This window comes from Sphaeramia orbicularis, chromosome 17 (assembly GCF_902148855.1).
Source record: "Sphaeramia orbicularis chromosome 17, fSphaOr1.1, whole genome shotgun sequence".
In the NCBI taxonomy this organism is placed as follows: Eukaryota; Metazoa; Chordata; class Actinopteri; order Kurtiformes; family Apogonidae; genus Sphaeramia; species Sphaeramia orbicularis.
Window position 1 is genome coordinate 50651646 of NC_043973.1, and position 11594 is coordinate 50663239.

At 39.2% G+C, this 11594-nt stretch overlaps 1 pseudogene; it reads left to right on the top strand.

Moving 5' to 3' along the window:
* The first annotated feature begins 648 nt into the window (after nt 1-648).
* The window catches only part of LOC115437426 (cadherin-18-like), a 127173-nt pseudogene continuing 116227 nt past the window's right edge, over nt 649-11594 (top strand).

Here is an 11594-nt window from a genome sequence, read left to right on the forward strand (position 1 = left end):
TCTGCTGACAGCGCCCCCTACCGGTCTGGAGCACTTCCATTGTACTGACTGGTTATACAGTGGTTTTCATTTGCAGATGTTTTCTTGGTTTGCATCATTCTTTATTTGCAGAGCATTTGATGATTATGCATGTGTTTTTGTTTCTTGCAGCACATTTTTTCATTTGCACACGTTCCTCTTTTTGTACCTCATTTAGACTTGTGTTTGAGTTTGTGAATTTGCATCGTTTCTGTTCTTGCAGCTGTTTTCTCTAACTGAGGCGCATTGGGCCGTTGCAATGTATTTGGCCCTTGGTGGCCACTGTACTTCCAGGTAAGGAACCAAATTATGGGTAACTTCACTGACCTTGATTTTCTACATCAGTGGTCCCCAACCCTGGTCCTGTGTCCCTGGACCAGTACCAGTCTGTGGATCATTTTTGTACCGGGCCGCAAAGGAAAAAAAAAATTGTGGTTAATATTAAAGCATTTTTTTTTCCATTAGTCTTGTGGAGACTTGTAATTTTGAAAAGCAACCGTTTCCGCCCTCACCTCATCAAACCGCTCTTGACTCTGGTGCTCATTTCATGAATCAGTAGAAACACAAGCTAAAGAAATGAGCCAAAAACAAAATTCACTGGAGAAGTTTTTCGGGAAGAAATGAGGAACGATGAGGCTGCAGAAGGGTCCGGACTGCCTGCGAACACAAGCTGCATTAGAAGGAAGTATGAGGATTCTGCCGAAGTACCAGGTTCATCCAACAGGTGACACACAAGCGCCTCCAAACTGCTCCGGTACATCTATCCATGTCTGAGACACCTTCAAACCTGTGTGCATTCTGGATTAAAGTCAAAGCAGAATATGCGGATATCGCCCTAAAAGCCCTGAAAGTCCTTCTGTCGTTTCCAACCTCATATCTTTGTGTGTCTGGGTTTTCTGCGATGATGAATTACCAAGAAGTAGACTGGATCATCAGCCCCAGATGGGACCGTCTAGTTCCAGTTAAACCAGTCCAGGTTCAGACTGGTTCTGCATTAGAGTGAGTTGATATTCTACTGCAGTCATTGGAATTGCCTGATCTACAGTGGAAGTGTTTCAGATCACATGCTCTGAACTGACAAAGGTTTTTTGACCCCTGCACCTCTACCCGGTCCGCGGAAAATTTTCATGCATGAAACCAGTCCGTAGTACAAAAAGGTTGGGGACCACTGGTATAGTATAAAAAAAACTTTGAAAAATTTCACAAAAGTTATACATTTTTGTCAGGTCCTCCAATAACACACTCTGGTTGAACGTTTGAATTTCAGAGTGTTTCTATGAGTGTTCTTGGAAGGGTTAAGGCTACACCCCTGCTGTGACACCTGTTTACCATGGGGCTGACATGTTAGCAGACTCTCACATTCACACCTATACACTGACCAGTGGCGGCTTGCTCGTCTTCAGACAGGGAAGCTCATTGTAGGCTTACATCAAAAAAAAAAAAAAAAAAAAAAAAGTCAGCTTTATTTAAACATACATTTTGTCCCTCCGTTCCCTTTTTTAAGAAAATGCTCAGTAACCTTATCGTACACAGTAGGCGTCTTTTCCAGGACTGGACCAGTGTCCTCTCTGCTCAGATTGCCTGCCCAGTGCATTGTGGTGTCAGACTTCAGCCTTTTAAACTACAGATGCTCCTTTCACTGCGACCTAGCCGACAGTTTGATTGATTTAACTATCTACAAAATGATAGTAAACTGAACAAGAAATGATTAAAGTTATGAAACGAAACAAGAAAACGCTGAAATTATGTTAAATTGAAACAAGGAAGTCCAATGAGTGTGTTTTATTTACAGTGCAAGAAATGAACAGTAATTTCGTAGTAGTTTCTCTGATTTCCAGCAGAATGTGTGACGGTGTTAAACTGAACTGTGTCAGTGAAGGAGCAGATCTGAAAACAGCTGTCAATCAAACGGGATTCAGCCTTTCGACCGATCCTCCAATCAGCACATGGGATTCTGGCGTCCGGCCCGGCTGAGCTCCGCCCACAGCTCCATTCACCTCCAGAGACGCCTGGCGTCCGGGGGCGGGACAACATCGTGGCATTTATCCAATTACCGTCCAGTTTTGAGGCAATGAAAAAACCTATTCCACTCAGTCCCATTGAAGCCCACAGACGGACACAGTCTGTGGACAAATGCACTGAGCAGAGATGGAGGAGAAAACACAGACACGGGAACGGAGGAGAAGTGAACAACAGCCAGTCTGTTGGTTTGTGATAAAACTGATTCTGAACAAACTCGTCTGTGAGATGAACGTGTTCTAACACATTTGTAGTCAATAAAATGTCAACATAACCGAACATATTTAAGCATTTAATTTTCGTAGTTTTAGGGGAAGCCGGGCTTCCACTGCAGTCTGAGAGAAATCACCACTGACACTGACCAATTAAAACCTATTAAAAGTGCATGTCCCTGAATGGTTACAGGAAGTTGAAAAACCCCTGCAGATACGGGGTAAAAAATGCAAACTCCACCCTAAACACCGCCGTCAAACCCAGGGCCTTCTTGCTGGGAGGCGATAGTGTTAACCACCACCCACTGCAGACACACAGTTGACCAACGGAACAGGGTTGAGTGAATCACACAGTCCAAACCACACACACAGTAAGACTGTCATATTGTCATAGATTTTCCATAGGTCAGATATTCCATATGCTCAGAAACTAACTTACCCCGTACCCCACCTTTGTCTATTAGTACCTGGGATAGCCTCCAGCACCCCCACAACACTCACGAGGATTAAGTGGTTTGGAAAGTGGATGGAAAACTGAATGAAACTGAAGTGAACTGAAGTGAACTGGGCTTCAGGGTTAATTGCAGTGCATCATGTTGCAACTTGACAACATGTAGTGTAATTTCCATAGCAACTCCCTTCTTTATTTCCATTGTGTGGCTACTGTAGCTGGAGATAATAGCTGTTGCATCTTAATGAGCATTGTGAAAACATGCAGGTTTTTGCAGGGCATTTTCATTGTTTTGGAGTCAGAGAAAACTCCATCGAGAGAGGATTTCATCTGGGAAATGGCTGATAATTACACGGTACCTCTTAGTGACAGGTGAGCCGCAGCCAAAACACACACCACATGACAGTGTGTTTTAAAACCACCCACCGGAGTGGTGACAAGCTGAGTCCCAGGGAATGCCATCCGTCTAAATAGAGACAGACCGCTTCACACTGCTGCAACTTCTCCCACCAATGTCCTAAACACTCAGGTCTGGTTGTTCTGTCAAATCTTTCTCTTTTGAAGGGTTCTTAAGGGAAAACATGCATTGTTTGGCTGATCTACAGTTGGTAATTTCATTTTGTTTATGTGCTATTTATCATAATACCTCTCCTGCTGTGTTTCCTCTTCAGGTGTTCCAGATATTAGACCCTGGGGAGCCCAACACCATTTAGAAGTTCCAGGAGGTAGTATTTAGATGATTAGTGAGAGAAAGAGGAGCATATTTGTTAGAGCGGAGAGGATGATTTTATTGATCATTTGCTGGGTGAATGTGGGGAAGCAGTATAGTTTGTATAATGGTGAAGGTTTCACTTATTTTCGTGCTTCCTTTTAATGAGGTGGGGGTGAAGCGCTGGTCCGTGGGAGGCAGTAAAGAGGCTGTCATTTCCAAATGCTACTGTCCAGACCACCTACCGGTGTTGTTGTTTTTTTTGTTTTTTTTTTGTGGTGTTGTGTTTGTGTGGGTGAGAAACACCTGGTTTGTCTGCCAATCCCTGCCTCAAGCCTCTCTGTAAAATCCTGCCACTAATGGACATCCTCACACCTTCTTCTCTTTGTTGTTTTTACATGGTGAGAAGAAAAACTGTGCAGCGTATCCAGCTAATCCGTGTCATTAAATGTTCCTTTGGCATTGGGATATTTCACTGCAGGAGCATCTCAGTGGGGTGGTTTCTTTTTAGTTTCCCAGATTGTTCAGTAACTGACCTTTGCAGCTGAGATGGACTGGAAAGGTCTTGTAGAAACTATGAAGAAAGCATGTACAGTATCCTGTCAATCATTATTATTATTACCCACATACTTATATTACTTCTGTATCATTATTATGACCACAGTCACTTTATTATAACTTTTATTCTGTAATTATTAGTATATATTGATTTTTTTTATACACACACACATATATATATATTGCCTATTAAAATATTATGTTATAATATTATAACATAATAAGCTACTTATTTAGTAGTAGTAGTATAGTAATAGTAGTATTACTACTTTTCCACTTGTTTCTTAGTACTTTCCAATGTGTGCAATGGCAATTTTTTTCACTACTGTTTTTTGTAGTTATTGTATTGCTTCTTTTTATGTGTATATTCAGTGTTGTGCTGCTTTTGGAACCTCAATGTCCTGAGGGATCTGCCTGAAGGATCAAAAAAGTTCCATCTAAATCTAATCTGATCTAATCTAATTTTATCTAATCTAATCTAATTGTATCTAATCTAATCTAATTTTATCGAATCGAATCGAATCTAATTTTATCTAATTTTATCTAATCTAATCTAATTTGATCTAATTTTATCTAATCTAATTTTATCTAATCTAATCTAATTTTATCTGATCTAATCTAATTTTATCTAATCTAATTTTATCTAATCTAATTGTATTCTATTTTATCTAATCTAATCAATTTTATCAAATTTAATCTAATCTAATTTTATCTAATCTAATCTAATTTTATTTTATTTTATTTTATCTAATCTAATTTTATCTAATCTAATCTAATCTAATTTTATCTAATCTATCCATCCATCCATCCATTCTCTTCCGCTTATCCGGGGCCGGGTCGCGGGGGTAACAGTCTAAGCAGGGATGCCCAGACTTCCCTCTCCCCAGACACATCTTCCAGCTCTTCCGGGGGGATCCCGAGGCGTTCCCAGGCCAGCCCAGAGACATAGTCTCTCCAACGTGTCCTGGGTCTTCCCCGAGGTCTCCTCCCGGTGGGACATGCCCGGAACACCTCCCCAGGGAGGCGTCCAGGAGGCATCCGAAACAGATGCCCGAGCCACCTCAGCTGGCCCTCTCGACGCGGAGGAGCAGCGGCTCTACTCCGAGCTCCTCCCTGGTGACTGAGCTCCTCACCCTATCCCTAAGGGTGCGCCCAGCCACCCGACGGAGGAAGGATGGAGCGTGAGATTGACAGACGGATCGGTGCAGCGTCTGCAGTGATGCAGTCGCTGTACCGGTCGGTTGTGGTAAAGAAGGAGCTGAGCCGAGAGGCGAAGCTCTCAATTTACCGGTCAATCTACGTTCCTACCCTCACCTATGGTCATGAGCTTTGGGTCATGACCGAAAGGACCAGATCCCGGATACAAGCGGTCCAAATGAGTTTATCTAATCTAATATTATAATTTTATCTAATCTAATCAATTTTATCAAATTTAATCTAATTTTATTTTATTTCTAATCTAATCTAATCTAATCTAATCTAATCTAATGTTATCTAATCTAATATAATATAATTTTATCTAATCTAATCTAATCTAATCTAGTGTTGAATAGGGGTGCAACGGCACACGTCGTACCATACACTATGTATGGTACGCCCCTCTAGGTTCGGCACGAGCATGTTCTGTGGTACGGCTCATTTGTCATTTGACATTTCCGGACAACTCGTGTTTATGTTAGAGCTTTGCAAGACGACTGATTTACAGAATTCTACTGTCTTTGGTTGGAGCCGGATGCGGAGCCCGGCTCCAGATGGACGTGCGACTGTGTGAGTTAGCGAAAAACTACCGTCGTATTTATGACAAGTACCCTTCTGAATACCAACATTAGTATCCAAAACCTCCTCTGTCATCACCATGTTTATTATTTTTGACTTTCTTCTTCTTCTCAAAAAACTTTACTCTTCTTCGTGGTATTTGGCCAGTATTGTAATCAAGAGCGGCGCCCTCTGGTGGATTGATTGAGAAACGCTCATTCCAAATCATACATTTCTATCTATCTATTTCTATCCAAATCATACATTTTTCTGATTATTCGACAAAAATCAAGATTGAAACAGGAATAATTGATCTCCAAATAAAATAACTAATTAGAAACACAAGATCTTATGTAATTCTCACAGAAAAATCTGACGTTTGTTGCACAAAACACAGCAGATCTTGTGTGTAATCATGGTTTCTCACTGATCATTACTTCTCATGAAACTACAGACAGAACCAATAACTGTAGAGAATCAGAGGTGGAACTGTTTTGTGCAAGACTGCAGTGTGATGGTGGATTAGAGACACTGCACACTCTACTCTACCTTTTACTGTGCTACAAATTACCTGGATTACAAATTGGCCAAGGTAATGAAAAAAAAAAAGGAAAAACATTTGACATTCAATTCATTATTGTAAATTCCATCCAGTCTGCTCAGGTTCTATGTATGAATGTTTTAAATGGATATTGCACACTTTGCAACTCCAAGTGGGATTGTCTCAACAGCGGTGGTTTCATCTTTTTTTATGGGGTTATAGTCTGTAGCTGCAGTGGGGATAAGAGTTGATATCCAGATTAATCTTTTATTGGTTATTCTATTCATTTTACACCACAGGTCCAGGTCCAGCTTGCATTAATTTATGAATACCATTACGATTAATTATTACATCTATATACAGTGCACTGGCAATAGTAAATAGTTTGAGGTTGTTTCACCCCTAATGGTTTTCCATCAAACTTGTGTAATGGGTGTTAAATCTCATTCTACGAGGTACTAAAAAGGTCCTTAAAATCTCATATTGAACTTGGTGAACTGTACCAAACCCTGTTCTATCAGTGGTGCATTATTTGAGTGTGCTGCTCTGCTCTTTGAAGAATGTTGAACAAGCGCCAGAATATTTAGCATAACAGCAGCTGTGTCTTACTAACACTGCAGTAAACTGAACATACTGTTATATTCTGAAAGGAAGTAGGACATGGACAAGAAACTAACAAATAAATGAAACCAAAGACTTGAAGTTTTTATTTCTTTTCATAAATAAATGCTATTCTGTAGGTTTTACATATCGGCTAAAATTTACTTAGGTGGTCAAATGAGTGGCTGTTTTTGTCAAAAAAAAAAAAAAAGTTGTCATAATGCATAGAAGTGTGTGTAAATAATGCTAATCCATTTGTGCACAGACTACTGAAATTATTTGACAGTGGAAGCTCTATTTTCATAAATATTGGATTTGGAATAGCACATGTATGTGAAAACTTTTGCTGGTGGACGGATGTGACATGGTTGTTGTGGATCCCATCATACTGATGCTCTGCAGCCATGTCAGCGTTTACACTAATGATCCCTGTGTAAAAACTAGGAGCACTATTATTTATTGGATAGTTTAGCATCAGCTAAAGAGGAGTAATAAAAGCTTCTTATTGTAAAAGTGTTGATGTAAACAGTGCTGTGTGCCATTCTTCATGTATGTATTGGTGGAACAGAAGCAGGATGGATCAGCACCATACTCCAGATTGAACCTGTACAAATAAAACATGTGATATGGAGGAGAGAATCTGGGAAGAAAAACTGGGAATCTAAAAGAAGAGAAGATTTGTTTTCAGGTGAATTCAGTTCAAATAGAACTTGTCCATTTGTGACATGAAAATATAGCATTAATTGTGCTGAAATGGTTCATTTTTGAGCTGAAAACATAGTTCATATGAGCATCAACATGTTGAACAGAACTGAAATCCTGTCCATTTGAACAACTGTCATTTACCAACACAAAGTTCCTTTGGATTCACTGAGACTGATTTAATATGAACAAAGACACAAAGAAGAGCTGTGAGCACATTTTAGTCGATTTACTTAAAAAAATGGGAAGTATAGTGAATAACTTGTGACCTAAACATTACCACCTCGATGGGTTGACACATACAGTGATGACATTTAACAGATGAAGACAAGGCAGGTTTATTTCTGTAGCACATTTCATGTACAAGACAATTCAAAGTGCTTTACATAAACATTAAAAGCATTACAGCAGAAGCATAAAAAGTATAGGCATGAGAGAAACAAACAAACAAAACAAAATCAGATAAATAGATAAAAGAGATAAACAGATAAAAACTTTAAGCTTAAAAGAATATAAACTCTATTCTAATGCAGCTGGGAACAGGTGGGTCTGTAACCTGGAGTTAAATAAACACTGTTTCAGCTGATCTGAGGTTTTCTGGAGTTTGTTCCACACATGTGGAGCATAGAAGCTGAACGCAGCTTCTGCAGGTCTGGGTCTGACTCTGGAACTGACAACAGACCGGATCCAGATGACCTGAGGGTCTGGTGGTTCATCCTGGGTCAGGAGGACCGGATCCAGATGACCTGAGGGGTCTGGTGGGTTCATACTGGGTCAGGAGACCGATCCAGATGACCTGAGGGGTCTGGTGGGTCATACTGGGTCAGGAGGTCACTGATTTGGACTGAGTTGGACTGATGTGGTCCAGTGGAAGGAGCTCAGAGTTGGACTGATGTGGTCCACTTTTCTGCTCTTGGTGAGGACTCTAGCAGCAGAGTTCTGGATGAGCTGCAGTTGTCTAATGGAATTTTTAGGTCGACCTGTAAAGACACTGTTGCAATAATCAAGCTGACTGAAGATGAATGTATGGACTAGTTTTTCCAGGTCCTGCTAAGTCATCAGATGAAGGGCCTGACTAACAAAGACAGGCGCAAATTTGCTAAAAAAAAAATGCACATGCTGTTGTTTTGTGTGTCACAGGTGATCAACTAAGCTCGCCTGTGCAAATGACAACAGGTGCAAAGTCTTGGAGACCGCCCTATTTAACCCTATAACGCCAAACGTATCATATTCGACACATGAGTTTTGAAGCCTCTACATGATCAGTGTGATATTTTTTTGTTAAAAAACCTGATGTATACAATTAGATACCCAATACATAGATAATCCATCAGGGGGAGGACTTCATTCACCAGAGGCCTGTCCAGTGACACTGCTAGACTGTCATTAATGAGGAAGGGCAGAACTTTGGCAACTTTGAAAAGGAATTACCAATTTGTTCGACATATTTGTGTTATAGTATTTTTGTTTGTTCAAAACTAATATTTGAGCATTGAGACCTGATGTATCAATAATACAAAATTGAAAGTCATACATGGAAATTGATATTTGAAAAAAAACAATTCTCATCTATTCTCATCCTACTGTATAATGCACGTTCTATGTCCGTCCAACGTCCGTTCGATCAATGTCACAGCACAGAGGGTGTTTGTACGGGTTTTCCTCAGCCTTCAAAGGCCCGATCACTGCCAAACTCACCAAATGAATAAAACAGTACCTGACTATCTACTAGGCACAATTTTATGTCCGAATTCAAATGCTGTGAGGTATGCTGGGAGATTTGTATCATGTTATTGTACAATGGCACCATGGGTACAATGCCGCTAGTACTTTAAAAAAAAAAATTTTTTTAATTTAAAAGTACTAAAAGTAAATGTAACATCAAACATCTAAATATCACCAAAATCCTATGTTGAATTCATATATTAAAAATGTTAAATCTACATGTTACGTTTTTTACAGTATTGTTCTGGAAACCACTTTTTTTTTTTTTTTTACAGTGTATGCCTAAAAGAAGTTTTATGGAGAGATTTGCTGGTTTCTGTGTGTAAACATGCAAATCAAAGATGGCTGCCAGTCTAACCTCCTGAAAATGTACGAACAGTGTTGAAAGACTAAGCTGCATTATTATCGTATCTCTAAAGCGTTTTAGGGAAAATATCACATAATATCCCTTTAAATGGCTGTAAAACTGCTGCAGCAGTTGTGCAATAACTGATCGCTGCCTTAACTTCAAACACAGTCAGTCACTCTTAATATAGACAGTTTTTTGGTCAAATAATGACTTCTTCGTGTCTTTTTACAAGTAAATATTCTTTTTTTTTTTGGCCTGTGTGAGTGTTTAACTGCCAGTCTTCAGCGCTGTTTGTAGATGGAAAGAGTTAGAGATAGCAGTTAAAGAGGAACAAGTCTCCAGGGGAACCAAAAGAAAGGCCTGAGTAAAGCAGCATAACGGACCAAGAAAAAGGAGCTGGCGAACATCATTATCGCCTTCTGAGCACTGTTATGTCTCAATGGTGATCTAAAAGCTCTATCACAAGATTGGAGAGTGGCAGATAGAGAGATATCAAACTGCAGAGGAACTAGGCCTCTGCTGTGCACATGTGGACAGTGGCGCTGCTCTGTTAGTACTACCACTGGGAAGAAACAAGGGTGTCAAGTGTTTTATGACATGCATCACTCCTGTGTGCAGTTCTCATGCTCAGAAACCATCCTGCTTCAGTCCCTTCTGCGCCCAACCAGCCAAGCTCTGCACTCCCAAACCCTGGTCTGTGTGTGAACGGTTCCATATGATTATGAAGGTTCTGATAAGCTGCTTCAGAAAAGTCTGACATGAAAGTGGACACCAGCAGGCAATCTGTCAGGTATATATTGGATTCTTTATGCTATATGCCTGAGATAATGTGGACTTAGTCATTCACACTGTATAAATTTGTGTCTGTTAACTGGGAGGAATGTGCCAGATGTGAAAATGATTCATTTTATGTCGGTGTATGTTTGGTGTGTAGTTATACATGCGATAGACAGAACAATAGATAGAACGATAGATAGATAGAACGATAGTAGAACGATAGATGGATAGATAGAACGATAGATAGATAGATAGATAGATAGATAACATACAGACAGACAGACAGACAGATAGACGATAGAACGTAGATAGATAGATATATATATATATATAGAGATAGATAGATAGAAGATAGATAGATAGATAGAAGATAGATAGATAGATAGATAGATAGATAGATAGATATAGATAGATAGATAGATAAAAACGATAGAACGATAGATAGAACGATAGATGGATAGATAGAACGATAGATAGATAGATGACGACAGACAGACAGACAGACCGACAGACCGACAGATAGATAGAACGATAGAACGATAGATAGATAGATATATAGATAGATAGATAGTAGATAGATAGATAGATAGATAGATAGATAGATAGATATATAGTATAGATAGATAGATAGATAGATAGATAAAACGAACGATAGAACGATAGATAGAACGATAGATAGAACGATAGATAGATAGATAGAACGATAGAACGATAGAACGATAGATAGATAGATAGAGAGATAGATAGATAGATAATAGATAGATGATCGATAGATAGATAGATAGATAGATAGAATAGATAGATAGATAGAACGATAGATAGATAGATAAGATAGATAATGATAGATAGATAGAACTAGATAGAACGATAGATAGAACGATAGATAGATAGAACGATAGATAGATAGAACGATAGAACGATAGATAGAACTAGATAGATAGAGATAGATAGATAGTAGATAGATAGATAGATAGATAGATAGATATAGAAGATAGATAGAACGATAGATAGAACGATAGATAACGATAGATGAGATAGATAGATAGATAGATAGATAGATCGATAGATAGATAGATAGATAGATAGATAGATAGATAGATAGATAGATATAACGTAGATAGAACTAGATAGAACGATAGATAGATAGAAACGATAGATAGAACGATAGATAGATAGAT